Source organism: Nannospalax galili, unplaced genomic scaffold (genome assembly GCF_000622305.1).
Source record: "Nannospalax galili isolate Female #2095 unplaced genomic scaffold, S.galili_v1.0 scaffold150, whole genome shotgun sequence".
Classification (NCBI taxonomy): domain Eukaryota; kingdom Metazoa; phylum Chordata; class Mammalia; order Rodentia; family Spalacidae; genus Nannospalax; species Nannospalax galili.
This window is the reverse complement of record NW_008329320.1, coordinates 3,660,471-3,682,996: the sequence shown is the minus strand read 5'-3', so window position 1 is coordinate 3,682,996 and position 22,526 is coordinate 3,660,471. Positions and strand designations below refer to the sequence as shown.

The 22,526-nt window shown below is 43.9% G+C and overlaps 1 protein-coding gene across 7 annotated transcripts in view; it reads left to right on the top strand.

Annotated features, from left to right (window-relative positions):
* The window catches only part of Pdzd2 (PDZ domain containing 2), a 434,448-nt gene that overhangs the window by 18,724 nt on the left and 393,198 nt on the right, over positions 1-22,526 (top strand). The window contains exons 2-3 of one of the 7 annotated variants that reach the window (XM_029564733.1): positions 12,768-12,876; positions 20,128-20,228. The exons of 5 other annotated variants lie outside the window; for them this stretch is intronic. The gene's annotated coding sequence lies outside the window, so the exon portion shown is untranslated. The remainder of the gene's footprint in view (positions 1-12,767; positions 12,877-20,127; positions 20,229-22,526) is intronic. One more of the 7 variants, XM_029564737.1, reaches the window with a different exon arrangement.

Sequence of the window (22,526 nt, the reverse complement as noted above, 5' to 3'; positions counted from 1 at the left end):
AAGGGGCTCAAATGAAGATCCTGTACTGGGGTGTGAAGAGCCAACTGCATTTGTTATGGAATGGCTAAGAGCCTGTCTTTTTAGTTGTTGTTGTTTTATTTTTTAATTGAATTTTTGCAAATTTTATATAATACATCTTGATCATATTTATACACCCTCCCCTATCTGCACCTCCTCATATCCCCCGCACCTCAGATTTCATGTATTCTGTCAAATATATAAGTGTCTACTAAACCAAGTTTTTGTACCCAGATGTCCGTCATATATGTTCGTCCACTGAAATCCAGTCACCCTATCTAGAATTGCTCCCTTAAAGAAGATCAACTCTCCCTCACCCAGCAGTAATCAGTTACCAATTGTTCCTCAGCTAAGGTTGGGGCCTGCTTCCCATTTCCCCATTTCTATGCTGGGTTTTTGTCTGATTGAATTTGCATGGGTCTTGTGCATGCTGTCAACATTGCTGCAAGTTTATGTGAGCAAGTTCCCAGAGGCCTGGAAGACTGTTTCCTATGTTCATGCACCGACTCTGGCTCTTGTAATCCTTCCACCCCCTCTTCTGCAATGGTCCCTGAGCCATGGGTGGTAAGTTTTTGATATAGGGATCCTATCTAGGGACATGCACTCTGTAGTGTCTTATTCTCTACATCTTGGCCAGTTGTGGCCTTCTGTGTGCATGGCACTCTGGTTTGTTGTTGTTGTCGTTGTTGTTTTAAACTGTAGTTTTTTTATTGGAAAACAAATATACAATTTGGAATGGATCTGAGGCAAATTGTGCCATAAGCAGATTTTCTTTAAGTGGTTAAGCAGAGTTTAAAAAACAAGTAACAATAAAAGAAAATGTTTCTGGTACAATACCAGCAGTACAAAAAAATTATCAGTACCTGGATAAAACACCCATTTTGCAATAGTGTAACTTTTAAGCACATATTGTTGACTGTCCATAGTCCATGCAGAGTTATAACTCCACACTTCGACATTTCCTAAATGCTGACATTTCCTAAAAACTACTTTAAAAAAGGCATAACCCAGATGTTCCCTCATTTGACCTACCCCATCTAAGTTTAGATGTGCAGAATGTGCATGAGGAATCTTCACTGGTGAGAGCTGAGGGATGCATTAGTATTCTCTCTACCCCTTATTTCGCTATGTTCCATGAGCCTTAGGTGCCACTGTACATGTGATGGACCATTACTTTATCTGCTCCTTTGCCAATACCCTTAGCTTGCTATCTCTTTCCCTGCCCCAGCCTTTCAGTGTTTCTTCACCAAGTTCAAGCCTGCATTTTCCCTTGTGATCTGGTTGCTAAGCATTCCTATGGCAGAAGACCAGCTAAGCTGGTAATGGGGATACACAACAAGTACACTTGAGAGGCAGAGGAAGGAGAATCACTGCAAGTTTGAGGTCAGTCTGGTCTATATAGGGAGTTTCAGACCAGTCCAACTACATAGTGAGACCCTGTTTCAAAAAACCCCAAATGCAAAACCAGTTATTTGCAGTGGTATAATTGCTGTACAGTAGCAGTCTCTAAAGTGATAGACATGCAGCCTGGCACATAGCTGGACATCCTGTCCCTGGAGGAGTCCAGTCACATCATAGTATCTACCGTAACTCTTACTGTGCTACTGCCACCTTTCCCTGCCTCTTAGGAAAGAACCTTAGTGTAGTCTCTGGACAGAAGCAGTGGAAACTCTCTCATGGTGTTCTTCCACTTACAAACTACCTGTTTCAGCCAAGCGTGGTGGTGCACGACTGTAGTCCCAGCACTTGGGAGGAAGAAGCAGGCAGATCTCTGTGACTTTAAGGCCAGCCTAGTCTACATAGGGAGTTCCAGGTGAGCTACGACTACAGGGAGTCCCTGTCTCAAAAAGACAAAAAGAAAAATCCCCACAAAAAAACCCAAAAACAAATGACCTGCTCCCACATCCAGCCTGCACCCCTTCCTTCCTACCTCCTCTCCTCAGCTTTCTCATGGCCCTCAGGGATATTTCCTTGGGCTTCACTTGGGATCATACTTGATCAGGCCTCTGTCTTTAGCCTCTCCATGTCTATTGTGTCTATGAGAATTTCCTCACTGGCATGTTCAAACCACACAGCTCTTTTTTTTATTGTTGTTCTCTGTATATTTCATGGTGTTTATAATAGTGTCTTATAAAGACACTATTATATATATATTTTTTATCTTTTTGAGGCAGGGTAGCCCCAGCTGGCCTGGAACTCACTATATAGACCAAGCTGGCCTTGAACTCACAGAGATTTGCCTGCCTCTCTGCTGGGATTAAAGACAGGCGCCGCCACATCTGGCTTAGGAGTGCCAAGCAGGGTCACTGGACCCTCACCTGAATATCCAGCCACCCTTCCCAGCCAACTAGTCCAGCCTTGGAAGACAAAAGAAAAATAAGGAAGAACCCAATAGAGGGATGCTTTTGGCAGCCCTTGTCAAGAAATTCCAGTGGACTCTCATATGAACATTTGAAAATTGCCCTGTTCTGACTTTTTGACTTTTTTCTAGTTCCCTGCCTAGAACTTGTAATGCTAATTACTCTTGACTTTACTTCTCCTTCACATCTCCCATTCATGATTCAAGGACTTTCTTCTCCCCTTAGAGGCTTTATGACACTATTTTTAAAGAACCAAAAGAAGCATGGTTTTGATGTCATTTTCATATTCTTTTAAAAAAATTTTATTGAATTTTTGTGTATTTCATATATAAAATCATCTTTATACCCCATTCCCCCTTCCCCTTTGGCACCCTCCCATAACCCCCCACTGGAGTTCATAATTATATTTGTATTAAGGCCTATTATGTAAAGTTAGTGTCCCGAGATGTCCCTTGGTGTAAGTTCATCCACCGGGGTCTAGTCAGCCTATCTAGAGTCTCTCCCTTCAAGAAAATCAGCTGTTCCTCACCCAGCAGTAATCAGCTGCCAGTAATTCTCCAACTAATATTGGGGCTTGCTGTTCATTTCCACAGTTCTCTGCTAGGTTTTTGTCTGCCTAAGTTTGCATGGGTCTTGTACAAGCTGACACTATTGCTGTAGGTTTGTATGAGAAGGGTCCCAGGTGCCTGCAGGACTGTTTCCATATGGTCATGCACCTCGTCCCTGGCTCTTACAATCTTTCCACCCCCCTCTTCCACAATGGTCCCCAAGCCCTGGGTGGATGGACCTCAATATAGGAGTTCAGTCCAAGGACCCACAGTCTGTCAACTCTTATTCTCTGCGTTTTGGCCGTTTGTGACCTTTTGTGTTCTTGGGCCTCTGTTGCACGAGGGAGCTTCATTGGTAAGAACTGAAAGCTGCATTAGTGTTCTCTTCATCCCTTGTTCTATGTTCTGAGAGTCTTAGGTATAGAGATTGCATCCTAGATGTGCCACTTAGGCTTCGACAAATCACAGAGAAACTCTGTCAAACCATACAAATCTTTAATTAAGACTGCTTTGCCCTGTATCTGTAATCACCAAGTCACTTGAAAAATTGTACTCGCTTGGCCGTTTCCACTTCTTTAATCTCTCATTAATTCCTCAATGCACTGTGCAATCTGATTTCCACTCCCACCCTCTAGTGAAATGTTCTTGCTGTTTCTACCTGTGGGTGCCAACATCTAACCCACTGGGAGCTTTTCACCACCACCTTCAGCCATGAGTTTCTATTTTCCTGGATTCTCTGATGTCACTTTCCTGCTGGATCTCCTTCCACCTGCTCAGCTAATACTTCATCTTCTCTCTGAGCCCCTTTCCAAGGAAACCTTCAGTGAATTTTCACAACCTTTAGAACCCCACTAGTGAGACAGAGTCCCACTATGTAACCCAAGCTGTCCTCAAATTCACGATCCTCTTGCCTCAACCTCCTGAGTGCTGGGATTACAGGCATGTGCCACTATACCTGGTCTCCTCTACTTGTTTTGACTGAGTTTTATGCTTTATTTCTTAACTATTGATGTTTTATACACACACACACACACACACACACACACATACACACACACATACACACACACACACACACACCATCTGAGGCATATATTTCTTCAACTTCATCCACTATCTATGAACAAATTACTCCCATAGCCGAACCTTCAGCAAAGTCCAACCGTCTCTTGAGTTTTGACCTATCTGCTTTCTCCAGCTGGGAAATCCCAGCCTCTCTTAAGCAACATATTCCAAATTGATTGTATCACTTTCCACCTACAAACCTGCTCCTCTTCCTCTGTTCTCTGGGCTGTCCAATAACACCTCCATTCAACCAGCATCCCATAAATGAGAAATCTGGACTCATCTCTCACCTCTATTGTTCCCTATTCTGTCACTTGGGAGGTTTGAAGCTACACTCTATTGCGTGACCAGATATGTAAAGTATCCAGTGGCTTTCTTGTAAAGGACCACTTATTTCTGGTCCAAAAGACAGAACAAAGGCCAGAGCTTTGTAGTTAAGGGCTGGAGAAGCAATCTCATGCTGGGAAAAAAATTTCTCCTTATTCTGTCTCCAAGAAACTTGTGGAGAGCTTGGGAGCTTCCTACTCCTGCAAGCAGCAAGCAGGGGCTGAAGGACTGATATCCCAAGATTGTGCTGCACAGCTTCTAATACCTCTGCTGACTTGTGACTTAGTTCAGTACTGAATAATTCTCTCCTATCTACTTTGTCTACACAACTTCACCCAGACTTCCTAATGGATTGTTAGCCTCCTTTACGAATGAGGAGCCAGAATCTGAGAGCCAGGTAACTTTTCTAAGGTGATTCACAGTAATCAGACTTCCATAGGAGACCTGGTATTCCCAAAGCCCACTCTTCTTAGTAAGCAAGCGCCTTCCATTTGGCATTAGAGATAAACTTCAGTTCAACTGAAAGCAGTTAGCTGTGTTTCTTCATTGGTACAATTAAACCTCTGAGGATAATAGAAAGAAGCAATTCTGTGTTTCGAAGCTTAAATTTGGAGCCTAAGTTCTGCTTAAGTAGGTCCCTGTGGTTACTGGATTGTTACCCTTTCCCTCTATTTCTACAAATACCCAGTGCTGTTTTCTTTATAGGCCAACACATCTATTTTCCAGAGGCTTCAAAGAAACTTGTGAGAAAGAGTAAACTGTTTTACTTGGAAGGGCATTTAATTCAACGAAAATCCTAGTTTCAGAGGTTCCCTGCTACTACTAAACTTTTTGTGATTGATACTCATGGGTTCATCCTGGGTTTTCCTTTACAGGCTGGCAAAAAAGGCAAAGGATATACGTGTGTCTGTCTGTCTGTCTGTCTGTCTGTCTGTGTGTATGCAAAGATTTAGCTTATTTTTGTTGTTTTTTTTTTTTTTTTTGTTTTTTTTTTTTTTTTTTTTTTTTTTGGCCTTGATCTCAGAGATGCACCTGCCTCTACCCCCTCCACCTCCCACTGCTGGGATGATAGGCGTGCACTACCACACCTGGCTCCCTTTCAATTTTTTTACCATTGTCCTGGTAGTAAACAGAGGCCTGATTAAAACAGCAGCTAAGCAGCAGCCTGGGAGACAGTGTAGGTCAGTAACTGGGAGAAAAGAGTCCAAGGGGGACAATTGAATCCAGATTCGAAATCCAGGCTGTAGAGACTGGACTTACAGGGAGCCTTCGAGCCGTTATTTTGATGACGCTCATTAGTGGCCATTCTCAGCCCTCCAAGGAGAGCTTATCCTCTTCCACACTCTGAACAATTGTTTTCTCTCTCTTCCACCTGACCCTAGCATTATTGCTTGAATACCCTGAGAGTTTGCTTAACCTGTGGGCCTTAGGGCTGGCAAGGCTCAAATAATTAAGTTCTGCAATACTTCCTAGCCCTAAAATAAGTACAAAAGACCCTATATCCCTTCTTCTTTTTTTCAAAAGCCCAAGCACAAGAATATTCATGCAGTACCTGTAAAAGGGGCAGAGTGGTACAGGACTATGGGGTTGAATGGGTTGAGGATGAGATGGGGGCAGGAACAAAAGCCTGGTAGGAGGGGTAGGGCAGCTCCCTGGGGCTTTTATAGAAGAGTACTAGCCCCATCACGAGGGTTCAGCTCTTAGAACCCAGCCACCTCCCAAAACGTCCACTCCTCCTGCCATCATCTCTGGGATTTCCTCATGAGGACTCAGGGAAGAGCCACAGACATTCAGTCCACAGCACCGCTTGATGCTTGAGAGCGCCCCCCATTTCCTGCCTCTCATGACTAAAGGCCCAGTCATATGGGTAGTGGCTTGGATTTCACCTGGCCTAGACAAATAAATTCCTCTAAATTAAACTACTCATGAAAATACCCTGCTTCTGTTAGTTCCATGGATATTAAAAGATATGTAAGGCATGAAAAATTCAGTTCCTTTTCGCTGAGGCTTTCTTCCTCAGACTTTAGAAATTGTCCATTCTAATCTTCTGTTTTATAAGTGAACAAATCTAGGCCCAGAGAAGTGAGGCAGCTTTCTAAGGGTCACACAGTGAAGACGCCCACAGGACCTTTTTTCAATGCCCCAAATGGCAAGTTACAGATACTTGGCACTCAGTGATTAAAAGAAAACTATAGTTTATTTTCCAAGAAGGCTATTTTTAAAAATGAGGTTGGTTCACCTTAGAATTTTTTAAGGAGGAAAGGAAATAAACAAGTTCACTGGATTTGTCCTTTTAAGCCAATTTAAGAAGTGTGCCTTCTCTGCTGTTGGAATTGGCAGGCAGGCATCTTACAGACAGACTGTTCTGGTCTACTTGGTTAGTTGTTATCCCGAACTCAAATCTGACTCATGGGAGAGATCATGAGAAATCTGGACTATTTTTCTTGATGACTTTTTCTTTCCTATTCCAATATTCTCTTTCAGTATTTAGCTGTGTATGATGCCCATGCTGGGCAGCCGAACCTTGAAAGGGTTGGTCCTAGGATGCTGATGGTCTCTGCTGTTGTGTGCATCATAGACAGCCAGAGCAGATTTGGCTGTGACCCTGTGTGGTTTTTGTGTGGAAACGTAAGAGTGAGTGTGTGTGTGTGTGTATGTGAGTGTGTGTGTGTGTGTGTGGTGTGTATGTATGTGTGATAATTTTCTATAAAGTCAAACTTCTGTTTCCTGGGATTTGAGTCTTCCTAATAAAATGGATGATTTTCATTTAACAAGTGCTTGTCTAAGGGTTGGGGAAATGGCTCAGTGGATAAGGTATTTACTGTGCAAACATGAGGACCCAAGTTCAGATCCCCAGCACAGTTTAAAAAAAAAAAACTTGGCATGGTGATGCACATCTGTAATCCCAGTGCTGGAAGCAGAGATCAGAGGATTCTAAGGGCTCATTGGTCAGCCAATCTGGTGAAAGACTCTATCAAAAGCTAAGGTGGAACGTGAGTGAGAAAAACTCTCAGTGTTGACCTCTGGCCTCCATAGACACACATGTGCACACACATGAGCATGTAGACACATTTACACTTCCCAAATGCTTATTTAATAATGGCAGCTTTGAGTGTTGAAAAATAATGAGAATTCTTACCACCTAGAGAAGGATACCAAAATTAAATAAGTAAATGATACCTAGTCTATTGTATTAGATAATGATAGCTGCAATGACCTTTCAACTGCCAAGGTGTAGTATGGTTTATGCTAATTTAACTTAACAAAAATGTTTCTCTTTCACCCAACAGCTTAGTTAGTGCAAGAGCTCCTGGTCAGCAGGTACCTCTTTCCTGCATGAGAATTCAGAGACTACAATTTCCTAGGGTTGTAAATATTCTGCCCCCAGCTGGTAAGAGCGGAGAGAGGAGACATGCCTGTTTCTGAGCTGTCTTGGCTTGGAAATGGTACTCAGCCCATGTCTCTGCTCAGATGCTGGTTGAGTGGGAAATGCAGTCCATGATGGATCTGCTCTGGGTGGAAGGGGAACATCTGAACCCTCGGGGATATATGGAATCTGGGCTGCTGATTCCTCTATTGCACCTTGCTGGTGGGGGGCTCTTGGGATGGACTTGGTAAACTACCCAGGTACCCATTGTGTGTCTGTCATCACTTTGTCCTCCTTCCCTCTTCCTGAGCTTGCTTTCAGTTCTCTGCGTGCCTCTCTCTGAGTCTCTTACCTTCCAGTCCACCTTGCACTGCAAACTCAGCATTCCACCAGGGACAAAGGTGGGAAGCATTTCCCCAGAAGCCTTTCTTGGACCCACAAATCCATTTTGCAGGTATGTGCTGTGGCTTTCTCTGAAGACAGAGCAAGGTGACTTTAATTTCTTGGGATTTGAGAGCTCACAGGAAGGCATTGCTCATCAAATGCAAGTTTAATGACACATGAACTTCAGGACTCAGAGAGAGGCAAGGAAACCCTAAGATCATGGGAGGAATGAGCCTAGACATCTTCCAGCCCATTGGGGATTGAGGGTAGCGCCACAGATCTCTGCGGTAGAGGCAACACACTGCCAGGCCACCTGCTGTCAGGAGCCTATGGTTTTAGCCCTGAGTCTCATGGGTTTGTTGGGAAGGCTCACTTCTAGACAACACCTGGGGAAGATCGGCACATGCCGTTTGTTTAAGGAATACAGCACATAAATAAGGGCATAGGCCCTGCCCTAGCAATGGCTTCTCGACATTGCCAGCCTTGAACTGATGCTGCAGCTGGAGGGTGGAGTGTGGAATCCTCCAGGATCGAGGTGATCTTGGAATGCATCTTTGTGTTCCAACAGGCAGACTTATGAAGGAACACAGGGTTTTAATTTGGGATATAAGAAGTGAGAGTATTTCTCCTGTAGCCGAGCTTATCTCCTTATTCAAAAACTATTTTCTTACTAATTAGCTTTAATGATCTCCAGAAAAAGTGCCTTGTAATTATTTTGACAAGTTCATACATGCAAGGGCCTGCTGATCTTGCATTTATGAGGTGACGGCTGCTTTTATTGTTTAGGTTACCACTGGAGTTACCTAAAAATAGACCCATGAACTGGGTGTTCAGAAAACTTGGCAGCATCCATTAGGAAGGGGACAGGATAACATCATTGGCTGTCTGCAGAATGCTGTCCACCTCTCTCCTTCCTACTCTGGTCTGAAGACTTGGTTCTCTGAAGTCACTGGCTGGATGTACCAGGAGAACGTAGATCTGCTCTAAGGATAAGCAAAGATACAATCGAAGGCAAAGTATTCAAGGTGTGGGGTAAATCTTTCAAGTCAGGCAGGTAGACCCCTTCTTGCTTAGCACCATTTGCAAACCCCCTCTCTCTTGGCCACCCCGACAGTCCAAACTCAGACCCTCATCCCTGTACCAAATATTGACAGAGCCTATACCCTGTGTTGAGAGTCACACATCCCAAGCCCCTGACCCTATGGTACTCACATTCAGGGTATGGGCACAAAGCAAGGCAACTAAAGCAGACGCAGTGAAACTAGGGAGGCCAATGTCTTCTTGAAGAAAATCAAAGCAGATCAAGGACTTAGAGCATGAAGGGACTGTGGTGAGGGAAGGCTGCTCTCAAGGTGGGACGTTGGAAAGAGGCAGGGACAGCAAGGTGTCTGTTAGGCACTGATTGGAGGGAAGGAAGAAGCAGAGAAAATATAAAAATCCAAGGCCAGGGGAAAGGAGTAGAGCATGCCTTCACACTGACGACAGCTATCTTCCCCCATCTTCCCCACAGGGCAGCAGGCCTGTTCATCACCACAGTCCTCCCCATCAATCCAGCAGCAGTCCTCCCCATAATTCCACCATTCTTCCTAGTCACTGAGGGGTACACTCTGTTACTGTATCCCTTCTCCCCATCACTGTAGTAGTCTCCCTGTCCCTCCACTGCTCTTCCCAGGCTCCTCATCAGTCCTCCCTGTCCCTCCATTGACCCTGCCCTGCTGCTCTACTCATCCTGAAGAGCCAGTAGAGGCAGCTGAGAGCCCCTGGAACAGGCGTTATGGATGGTTATTAGCCACCATGTGGGTTCTGGCAACCAAACCTGGGTCCTCTGCAAGAACAGCCAGTGCTCTTAACTCCTGAGCCATCTCTCCAGCCACAAGAATCTACTTTTGATAAAAGAAGGAATTGATGAACATAACCAAACCTGAGCCTCTGTTTACAGAAAGCCATTTGGAAGGTGGCAGCACATCTAGCTGCTCTCTGTTTCTCTGAGCCCTAGTACTCACACCCGAGGCATGCTCTGGTCTGTGAGGGTGCTCTGATTTTCAGCACGGAGCATGGCACTCATGTCCCATTGTGCAGCAACCTTGACCATTGCCCAGAAAAGCCCTCAGACCCTTCTAGTTAACAGCAGAACTGTTGCTAATCAATCCTTTGAAATCTTCTGCCTTTGTTGAGATTTTATGACACATTTGCATGTCAGGATCATTTGAGTATTGGAATCTGGGTCTCCTGCTGTTCCTAATGTCATAAACAGATAGTGATAACCATGGAGAGGATTATGTTCTGGGGATGTGAGTAGATGAGCTTTAACAACATCCATCTTATTTGCAGGCAAATGTGGCTAATGATAGACTAGGGAAAACAAAATAATCCTAACTCTGCGCAAATGCCTGGTTGTTTCCAAAAGGCCTGTGTTTTAATGAAATGCAGTAGAGAGTGAAGGATGAAGGAGAAGGGAAGAGCTAGTTAGGGGAAAAGGAAGAAATAGCTAAGAAGTTCTTAGGACTTTTGTTAGTGATCTTGATAGTCTAGTAAAAGTAAATCAGGCCAACCAAAGTGAGGGGACAACATTGACTTCTCCCTCACATCAAGCTGGGGTAGACCACAGGACCTGTCTGTTTGTGGATCACTAGTGAAACAAACTTCTACCACTGGGATTCTCCACCTGGCTGATTTTGCCCTAGGGGATGTTTGACAATGTCTGGAGACATCAGTACTGGCTTTGCTGGGGGGAGCCCATGAGTAGAGGCCAAAGATACTTTTCACCACCTGACAATGTACAGGATGGTTCTCAACCAAAAACAACCCAGCCACCTCTGTAAGCAGTGTAACTACTGCCTACTGTGTCCTGCTGCTCCAGTGCAGACTGCTCTGGCCTCCCATGCCAAGGAATCCTAAGTGAAAGCCTGGCAGAGGCCCTAGAAATGACCAACTACTGGTCTATGCTTTATAGGTAGGACTTCAAGTGGAGTGTCTTTCCTAAGCTCACACAGCTGCTTAGTTACAGAGTAGGCTTAATGAGCAGGAAAAGGTCTATGTAAGAGCTTTTGCCAAAAAGGAAGGGAGAAGGGCATCTAGGGAGATAGCTCAGTTGTAAAAGTGCTTGCAGTGCAAACATGAGAATCTAAGCCAGGTGTGATGGTTCTCTGGGGATCCCAGCACTGGGGAGGGGGACATGGGAGGATCCCTGGGGTTTGCTAGCCAGCCAGCCTAGCCTACTTGGTGAGCTCCAAGCCATTGAGGGACATTATCTCAAAAAGCAAAGTAGATGGTTCCTGAGAAACAGCACCCAAGGTTGACATATGACCTCCATGTGCACATGCATATGATGAGTGCACACATACACAGGGGAACATTGTAGGCTTTTTGCATCCCACTTTTAGATTGTTACATCATCCACTCATATAGTAAGTCATTTCTGGGTGTCTGTCATGTAACTGGCACTCCGTACTCATCAATTACCTGAGTAAACATGGAGACTGCCCAACATGGGCAACTAAATAATAGTAATAGTAATATTGAGAGCATTTGTTAAAGGTTTATTCTGGGCCAGGACTGAATTAAATCCTCTAAGTCCCTTACCATTACATCCTCTGCTGAACCCTGTGGGTAGTACAGCTATTAATCCATTTTACAGGTGACAACATTCATTACATGAAACTCAGGAGTGCAGGAGGTTGCTGGGCCGAACTTCATGCCTTGTCCTACTGGACTCCAGAGCTTTCGACCCTAGTCACTGAATTCTTTCTATGTGAGAATTAGACACTGAATTGCTAGTGTAGGTGGGAGACTGAGCTGTTTTAGAGTTTTTTTAATCAAAACTCAAGGAAAAGATACAAAGATATGTTCTTCTGGCTTCTTCTATCACCAAGGTCATCAGTGGGGTTTTATTAGTTTGATTGCTGTTGTGTTTGGATTTTCAAGGCACAACAGAACTTTTATTTCATGTCCATAAATAGTCTGGTGTGTGTATGTGTGTGTGTGTCTGTCTGTCTGTCTGTCTTTCTGCCTGTCTTTGTTGTGTGTGTGGCTAAACACTGGGGATTTAGTGATGAGTGAAATACTTGTCTTAGTTTTGTTCCCTGAAAGCAGACCCTGGTCAAGGGTTTGGTACAGAAATTGTGGTGAAGAATAGAGGTGAGGGAGGAGAGAGAAGAGTATGAGACATACCTCAGAATTGTCCTGTCAAGATGCATGGAATCCATATACTGAGTTTCGTTCTCATTCCTTTATTGGGTGCACATTAATTGGGGGGGGGGCATTCATTCCCTGGTGCCCACCACCCAGGCCACAGAGTTCCCCAGAGACAAAGAAGAACCTCAGAGCAAATTTGGGAACTGTCATTTAGTGGTCTCCAGAAGAGAGGCCAGGAACACCCCAGTGACTACAGTCCCCCTCACAGTTCTAAGGCTGGAGGAGGAGCAGAACTTACAGGATAATGGAACAGTGAGAAGAGGCCTTCAAGGTATGCAGAAGGCCAAGAAACAGGACTAAAAAGAGACACCAGAAATGTTTTCAGATGTGCCCAAATACCCCCGGGGGGCAAAAATCACCCTACTTGAGAATGTTTCCTAGATGTTCTAGAAGGCTGCTTTTCATATTTTAATGCCCATATGTCTTAGCTGGAGGCCATATTAAAATGCAGATTGGAATTCAGCAGGTCTAGGGAGGGCCTGAGTCCCTTCTGTTGATCTCTAGGTAATGCTTACACTGCAGGTTAGTGGACCATGCTCTGAAGAGGAGTCCACACGAGTGAGGGGACATCTTTACCAGGACCCAAGGCTCAGAGGTGTCCATGCAAGTACTAGTAAGTTGGTCAGCCCCTCTGGTTCCCTTCACTCCCCCAGATGGATGACACTGAGGCAGTTGCTTCCCTTCCCCCAATGGTGCTCCTCCAGCTGGGTACCTCCTGCCCTGCTGGTCAGGGGAGGGCAAAGCTTCTTAGGGGAGTGACAGCAAGCCTGTGCTTCTTTGATGTTCACAAGGACCTCATTAGAGCCTTCTCAGTTCCCAGAGAGCCCTCTATACTGTAGTGCCTTGCATTCTTTTTTAAAATTTGAGTTTAAAAGAGGAGGGAAATCGGAGGAGAAAGCTTTCCTTGTGGAAGGTCCGAAGTGCAGGTGTGCTTCTGTAGGGAGGTCTAGGGAGTTCATAGGGCCAGAGGAGGGTGTTTGCAGACCCAGAAGAGCAGCTACAGTTACAGAACAGATTGGGGAAGGCCTGAAGCAGATGAGACTGGAGGGGAGGACCCATTTTCACATACCACTGAACCCCAGGAATTCTGGTAATGAAACTCTTTTCAGTCTTCTGGAAATGCTGTCACTTTGCCCATTGTTATTTTTAGCCATTGTCTGTTTCCTATTGTTAGGAGCAGTGAAAAAAATCTTAGGAGACCTTTTCTGTGTGCTTTAGTGAGAAGGTTTGAGATACTGTGCAGTGGGAGGGTCAGGGAAAATCCCCCAAGGAAGCACTCTGGTCTGGAGAAAGAAGGGACTGTAGTCTCAAAAAAGAGTGCTGGGGTTCCCCACTGAGGCTGCGCTCTTATATGTAGCCACTGGTTCTGAAGGGCTCTGAGGGCTGTGCTCCACACAGCATAGTATGTGATGGTGGATGGAAAGAAATTCCCTACTACTTGTTTCTATGGGGGATGTGTTCCAAATTCTAAAGTGCAAACTGGTATATAGAGGACTCTCATTGGCTGAACTAGGGATGCTAGATCTCATGAGTCCTACTTGCAACAAGAGTATGATCCTCAGTTGTTCGTTAGGAAGGTTAAGGGTACCAAAGGTGAGTTCTAAGAATGTTTGCTTGGGATAGACAGGAGAAAGATTAGTCCGTGCTGAAAAGTGAATGCTTGTCTCCAAAATTCCTATGTTGAAACCAACATGATGGTATTTGGAGATAGGGCCTTTGAGAAGTGATTAGAACACAAGGGTGGAGTCCTCACAAGGGCATCAGCATCCACAGATGGAGAGACAGCAGAAAGTCTGCTTCCTTCCCTCTCCCTCTCTCCACCAGTGAAGACGTATTGAGGAAGCAGATCTGCCAGTCCCTTAATCTTGGACTTCCATACTCCAGAACTAGAAGGGCTAAATCTCTGTTGTTATGAAGCAACCCAGTCTATGGTGTGCTTCCTGATAGCAGCTCAGATGGATTAAGACAGGAAGGAAGATGACACATCAACAGGCTTTGGAATGCTGTCTGTGAAAAGATGGGCATGGGTCAGTGCTCAAATTTCAGTCACGTGAGAAATGAGGAAAACAAAATCCATACAGTGAGCTTTTCTTAACACTACATATTTGTTTCAAAGAGTAGCACTTTGAGCTGCACTGTGGCCTTTGTGCTTGGAGGAGGTTAAATCATCTTGTTAATGAGAGTATGGTGTTAGTTGTATTTATTTAGTAACTTTAATGGCAAAAAAATTGAAATAATTTTGTTCCAATAATAATTCATAAAATTGTTATTGGCTTGTGAAATCCAGATGTCTAGAATCCACAGAACTGTGCGATTAGAAAAGAGGAAGGGGACATGAGGATCTGGACTTGGGTGGTACAGCTGCAGGAGCGGGGCCTGGGGAGGACAGGACAGGCTTTGTGGCAGGTTTTTCGTGGATGCCCCTGAATATACACAACTCAGTAACAACTGGAACTTATAGAGTATGTAGAAGGAATGAGGCTGGTGACAGATGAAACATTTGGGAGCCATAATCATAAAACCATTAATGGTTGCTGTCTGTTGAGGGTATGGCCAAGATTTCATTTAATCAGTGTGCCGGCCCTTGTTGGAGCTATTGTTGCCTCAGAGTTACAAATGAGGCCAGAGAGAAGTGGGGAACAGTGTCTTCTCACTGAGCAAGACAGTTAGGGGTTCAAATGTGGGACTTTGGGAGCCTGGACCCAAGATGCACCAGGTCATTGATCTGTTATGCGTCCATGGGATAACTGGGCACTGGGCCTGGGTGGGGTCTGTGAGAGAAGTGAAAAGTGGGGCAGAGACTAAAAGTGTTTGGTCAGGGGATCCAGTGCTTCTCCCGCCCCTGAATACCTACCAGACAACCCTGTGAAAGGAGGAAGCACTGTGGACTCTATTTAAAACCCTAAAAATTAGTTATTTGGGGGATGGGGTGGGGGGTGGAAGAGGATAGCACAAGAGGAAAGAGGAGAGAGAAAAGGAGCATTAGGGAACTTTTGGAAGGGTTCTTGGGGTTTGTTCATCATCTTCATGATAGTCACATGGATGTACATATGTTAAAAGTTATCAGCCAGGCCATGGTGGTGCACAACTCTATTCCAAACTACTTGGAAGGCTGAGAAAGAAGGATCACAAATTTAACACCGGTCTGGGCAGCTTAGTGAGAACATGAAAGAATTAAAGAAAAAAGAAGGAAGACGTGGCAGTTGCTATAAGATGCCATGTCATGATAATGCTTAAATAAAGACAGCCTAGGGGCTGGAGAGATGACTCAGCAGTTAAGAGCATTGACTGCGCTTGCAGAGGACAGGGGTTTGATTCCCAGCACCCACATGGTGGCTACAAACTGTTCTTGACTGCAGTTCCAGGGGAATCCAACATCCTCTTCTGACCTCTGCAGCATTGCATGATACAGGTGCACTCACATACATGCAGGCAATACTCTCATACACATAGAATAAAAAATAAAAATAAAAAATAGAAAAAGACAGCCTAGGGGCAGGAGAGATGCCTCAGAGATTAAGAGCACTAGCTGTTCTTGCAGAGGACCCAGGTTCAATTCCCAGCACCCACATGGCAGCTAACAACAGTTAGGAACTCCAGTTCCAGGGGAATCCACAGGCATTGCATGACATGGGTGCACTTCATACATCATGCAATACACTCATATACACACAAAAAATAATAATAATAATAAATAAAATTTAAAAAAACACAATACAAGTTTGGTAGCCCTGCCACCCTAAAAAAAAAAAAAAAAACACAATACATTGCATGAAATTCTCAAAAAAAATCAATAAAAATATTCTTTAAAAAGACAACCTCTTTTTAAAAACATTTTATTATTAGTTTTTTAATTTTATGTGTATGCATGTATTGCCTACATGTAGGTAAGTGCACCCGTGTCATGCAATGCCCATGGAGGACCGAAGAGGCAGTCAGATCCCCTGGAACTGGAGTTACAGACAGTTGTTAGCTGCCATGTGGGTGCTGGGATTTGAACCCGGGTCTTCTGCAAGAACAACCAGTGTTCTTAACCACTGGGCCATCTCTCCAGCCCCACAACCTAACTCTTAACATCCATTTCAGCCAAGAGGAATCCAGCTGTTCTCAGAACCTGTTTCTTAAGATGATTACTCATGAAACTGCCTTAGGAAAGGGCTCACTCTTTTATTGAAATAGTGTATCCAGCATAACAAATAAATTTGCCCTTTCTGGCTCCTCCAGACCTAGAATGGCACACACACAACCACAAACAGATGTTGTCTGTTTAATCCCTGTTTGCTACACAAATGGGATAATTTTTGAATATACAACACACACACACACACACACACATCCACACACATTATTTTGGATCAAGGGCAAGGAAGGGTTATGAGGGATTAAGGTTATATCCCTAGGTCACAAGAGGAGTCCATTGCTCAGTGAACCTGTCTGCATTATAAATAAGATTAACTTATTGGTTGCAAGGTTAGATAAAAGTCATTCCTAGAGGAAAGGGGGCGGGGGTTAACAATGGAGTTTAGTAGCAGAGTGCCTGGCCTAACATGCACATGGCCCTGAGTTCAATCCCCAGAAATACAAAAAGAAAAAGAAATTAAAAAAAAAAAAGAAATGAAAAGTTACCAAATTGTATGTGTTGAGTTCATACTTTATTGCACACCAATAACACCTCAATAAAGCTCTTTATAAAACCTCAAGCAAGCTGGAAAGATGGCCAGTGGGCATCCTCCTAGGACCCTTAAGAATTGTTCTGAGTTGTTGGGGCTGGAGAGATGGTTCAGTAGTTGAGAGCACTGGCTGCTTTTACAGAGATCCTGGGTTCAGTTCCCAGCACCTACACAGTGGCTAACAACTGTCTGTAACTACAGTTCCAGGGTACCTGACACCCTCTTCTGGCCTTTGCAGTTTTGGACATACGTGGTGCACTTACATACATGCAGGCAAAACATTCATACACACAAAATAAAAATAAAATATAAATAAAGAATAAAACAAGGAATTGTCCTGAGTTGTGATGTTGGAGGCTGACATTATCTCCCCTCACTGGAGGCAGCTACTGAGGGCAGTTTACTACTGGCTGCCAGCTGAGGGCTGTGTGTGGCTGTGCTACTGTGCTGAGGACTCCAGTTTGGAACAGAGTCTGAGTGGTTCATCACCACACCCCCCTGGAGTCCAAGCATTTAAAGCTGTATTTCTTATTTCTGCTTTTTAATTTTTTCGAAGGGAGAATTAGCTGGGGTCCATTCTCAGTGAATCTGACAAGTTCTTTTAAGCCACTTGGTGGTATCAAAAAAAAATGTTGCCTGTCAGACTGTTTGGGGAACGGTAGCATGGGCAAGGCGGTTGTTGGTAGCTTCTGAGTCACTCTCTACTCAGCTAGCCTGGGAGAAGGACTCTCTTGTCTTGGGTAGGAGGCATACAGTACTGCTCCTTTATCCTCTCTGCTTTCAATAACCTGCGGTCAGCCTCTTACTAAAAACATGAATATTTGTCTTCACTCTTTTTTAAATTTATTTTTATGTGTGTGACTGTATTGCCTGCATGTACATTAGTACACCTATGTTGAGCAATGCCCATGGAGGACAGAAGATGGCGTTGGATCCCCCGGAACTGGAGTTACGGATAGTTGTTAGCCACCATATGGGTGGTGGGATTCGAACCCAGGTCTTCTGCAAGAACAGCCAGTGCTCTTAACCACTGAGACATCTCTCCAGCCCCATTGTCTTCACTCTTTCTTAAGAGAGATCACATTCACATAGCTTTTATTATAGTTCACTATTATAATCATTCTATTTTATTATTAGTTGTTACTGTGCTTGATATAGATTATCCTTCCTCACAGGTGTGTATATATAGGAAAGAGTATTTTCTAGCGTTTGGAGCCATCTCCTTGAAATGGAATGGGTGATTTGCAGATTCAGGGGACCCCTGCACGTTTCAGAGTGCTGCCTTACTTTTGAGAGGGCAGGTGCTTCTTCTCCTCCTTGCACTTAACCAAAACTTCACTGTGGATTGGCATAGATTCTGGATTTTCTGGTGGAAAGCAAAATATTTGTTTTCATTTTTGCAAAGCAGCTTATGTTTAAGACATTTCCAGAAGCTCACCCTTTTCAAAAGTTTCCCTCTCAAAAACAGGGTTTTGAAAAGTAGGTTAAGGCAGCTTGTCTTTCACTGGTGAGATGGTGGCTCTGGCCAGCATGCCGGTGTTGCTCCCAGGGATCTTGTGGGGTGCTGTGACCTGAAAAGATACTTGTCACTGTACTGTATTGCATGGTATCCGGTTGTATTTTTATGTAACACTTAACTGGTGCTTAATGTGTGCCAGGCATTGTTACCTGTGCCTTAAAAAATTAGTTGGGGGTGGGCAGGGAGCAGTTAAGAGCACTGGCTGCTCTTGCAAAGGACCTGGGTTCAGTTCCCAGCATCCACATGGTGACTAAGAACCATCCCTAACTACAGTTCTAGGGGATCTGATAACCTCTTCTGACCTCCACAGGCATTGCAGAACACAGGTGTACTTACATACATGCGCACAATACACTCTTACACATAAAATAAAAATAATAAATAAAATATTTTTAAAAATAGCTCAGGGGCTGGACAGATAGCTCAGTGGTTAAGAGCACTGGCTGCTCTTGCAGAGGACTGGGACTTTGTTCCCAGCACCCACATGGAGGCTGTCAGTAACTCCAGTTTCAGGGGGACCCAATGCCCTCTTCTGGTCTCTGTGGGCATTGCTTGACATGGGTGCACTTGCATACATGCAGGCAAAACACTCATACACATAAAATAAAAATAAATTAAAAGAATATTTTTTAAACTGCCACTGGGGCTGGGGCTCGGGAGTTAGCTCAGTCAGAAAAGTACCTGCTGATCTAGCATGAGGACCTGAGTTCAGATCCCCAGCAACCCCCTAAAAATATTAGCTCATTTAACATTCTTTCTCAGCAGTTCATGAAATAAGTACCTTTTTACAAATGAGGAGCAGTGATCTCTGGCTAATGGGTTGTAATAAATTTACAGAGACATACACTTATGCCTATTTAGCCATTTTTAATCTACTTTCCTCTAAGGAATGGGTATCAGAATTTTGGTGTCTCAGCCCCTGTAGTACTGACACTGTGTAAACTAAGGTTCATTAAATTCATCCTCAAGGTGTCTGGGGATTACCTACACTTAAAAAAAAAAAAAAAAAACATGGGATTTGTAGAATTTTGTCAAATCTTTGAATGCTACAATCCCCCAAATAGTCAGCTCTAACAGTTTTTAAAAATTTATTTATCTTTATTTTATATCTATGAATGTTTTATCTGTATGTAGGTAAACGTACCATATGCATGCAGTGCCAGCAGAGGTCAAAAGAGGAAGTCAGATCCCTGGGAACTGGAGTTACAGGTGGTTTTGAGCTGCCCCATGTGGGTGCTGGGAATCAAACTTGGTTGCTCAGCAAGTGCTCGTAACTGCTGAGCTGTCTCTCCAGCCCCAAGGTTCCTCTTTTTAAAAATGTATGTATTATTTATTTAGATTGGGTCCCACTGTGTAGCTCTATCTAGCCTGAAACCCACTACACAGACCTGGCTGGCCTGGAACTAACGGAGATCCACCTGCCTCTGCTGAGAGTAAAGGCATGCACTACCTCTCCTGGCCAATGCCCACGTCTTAACGTCATCACACCAAGAATCAAGCTTCCAACATGTAAACCTTTGGGGGACAAGCGACATCCAAACTGTAGCACTCTGATCACCACGATCCTTGGGGAACAGTCTGATGGTGACCATAGTCTCTCTTTCCAGAAAGGTGTGGCAGATGGAAATAGTAGATAGGGCAGGTTTAGGGGAAAATGAAAAACCTTTGTTTGCAGGTATTAAAATAGGAAGAACTCTACCCATCCTTATGATCGGAGAAGAAATCAGAATAGTTCTGGGACCATATAAAATCTCTGCGACCAACTGCTACTGGATGGTAAGAATGGGCTGTCTGTGGGATTTGGTCACCTGGGAGCTTGGGAGAAATTTTGCATTTGGAAAGTCATTTTAGAAAAAACAACTTCATACCATCTAGAAGCTAAGCTCTATGCTGTGGAGAGAGGCTGGAATGAACCTGCATGTGACTCCTGATTCTGCAGCCAGACCCTGGTGGTGAGCACAAGCCGGCAGCCTGGAACAAGTCTGTGGCTCCTCAGCCTTCTGCCTGGACATGTGAGCTTAATTACTCCATTGCTCTCTGGAAGTGATGCTGGCTTGACCTTGAAATCTCTGAGTAGGTGCCAGGCCCTGCCAGGTTTGTAAATGCCTCCTGTTGTGGGTACTGGGAGCCTTTGCCCAGTTCAGCAGCTTGTCTCCTGAAAGTTCCCATAGACACCCCATGGTGAGTGGTCTTGCTTGTGCCTTGCTAACCAGGCTGGGCTTCTCAGATAGTGATTGACTGTTGGTGCCCATCTGAGGAATTGACCAAATCTGAATTCCTTCCCCTGCCTCCCTGAACCTTCTTTTCCTCAAGGTCACCACCTGTAAAATAATTACCACCATGTATGCAAATAGCTTTGCTTTTTACATGAATGGAGACCACTGCCAGATTATCACTAAATGGAGCTGCCACTTGGGTGGAAAATTACTTATATTTCCTTTAACATGAGAAAAACATTAAGGGCTTAAGAATGTAGTTTCAATCAATGCCTAACAACAGCTCTTTTATTTGTCATGAATTTTTGATTCTGGAATTACTTTAGATTTACAGAAAAGTTATAAAGATAGAGCTCACCCTGCCCCCATTCTTTCTAGTTATTTTTTTTTATCTTTGAGGTTTTGGGAATCAAATCCAGGACCTTGTCCTGTTAGGCTATAGGGCTCTGACACCAAATCACACCCTGGATGTGCGTTTCCACTGTGGTTAATATGTTACACAACCACGGTATATTTGCCAAACTAAAGAATGGTCACAGCATGTTTTTATGAACTAAACTCCATACTTTATGCAGATTTCATGAATGTCCTTTATCTGTTCTAGGATCCAATCCAGGATCCCACAGAGCTCTTAGTAACGTTACAGCTTAATCTCAGAGTATCTTGGCTCTGTGCTCTGAAAATACAAGAGCAAGTGAATAGGAGTGATTGGGGATTCTCCTACAGGGAACACATTTTCTCCTTGAGTAACAATTAAAACTGGATTGTCAATTCTTCATCTTGGGCTGTCATACATTTTCTGTTGGACCAATTGTCCAAACGTGTTTGATGCAGTCACTTCTATTTATGAATCTTATATCCTCAAAAATGAAAACTCTGAACTTTACCTTTCTCAGCATATATATTTTTTGTATATAAGCATTTTATGTTTGTGATCTATATACATGCACATCTGTATTGGCCTGTGTCTAAACACATGCCACACTTTACTTTCCTGCTATATTGTCTCTCACAATGCCACATGAGTTTTCAAAACCATAGAACTCTTTTCAAAAGTTAATCATTATAATAAAAGGCTTACCTCTAAATAGCTAGATTAGGCATTGTTTCTCAAAATTTACAAGCTGATTTTAGCAACTGTTATTCCCAATGTTGTTGGGCTATGCATTTGAGGAATACGGAAAACTCTGTAAAAACCTCAGCCTGCCCAAACTCACTTCTCTAAAGTATATTCAGCCAGGCGTGGTGGCACACGCCTTTAATCCCAGCACTTGGGAGGCAGAGGCTGGCAAATCTTTGTGAGTTCTGTGAGTTCAAGGGCAGCCCCGTCTACAAAGTGAGTTCTGGGCCAGCTGGGGCTATAGGGAAACCCTGTCTCAAAAAAAGAAAGAAAAAGAAAAGCACATTCAATGGAAAGCAGGCTGGAAAGTTGTTCACACTAACTGAATACATTGTAGCAGGATAGTTCATTGAGATTATTTTACCAGAAGTAGAAAATGAATAATGTAGGACCAAAAGAAGAGTGCACTATTTTTTTGAATACCTTATTCTTTTTTCTCTCTAAGAAAAATTATACCCAAGAGGCAAGTTTAAAGGAACGAAGACTGGTTACACCAAAAGCGGTGACAGCAAGGGGTGAGATAAAGCCTCTGGCCCGTCTTTCCCTGTAGCGGAAGAGGAGGGGAGAGTTACACTGTGTAGCCAGTGGTTTGGTCAATCCTGATCATGGGGGAGGCCAGCATTTGTTTAGAAGTCTTGCAGATCTGTGGTCAGTCCTAAATTTGGGTGTTCAAGGCCAGTGCTAATACTTTTATTTGTCTAAAGGTAATCTGTCTGCAGTTAGGGCAAAAACTGCACC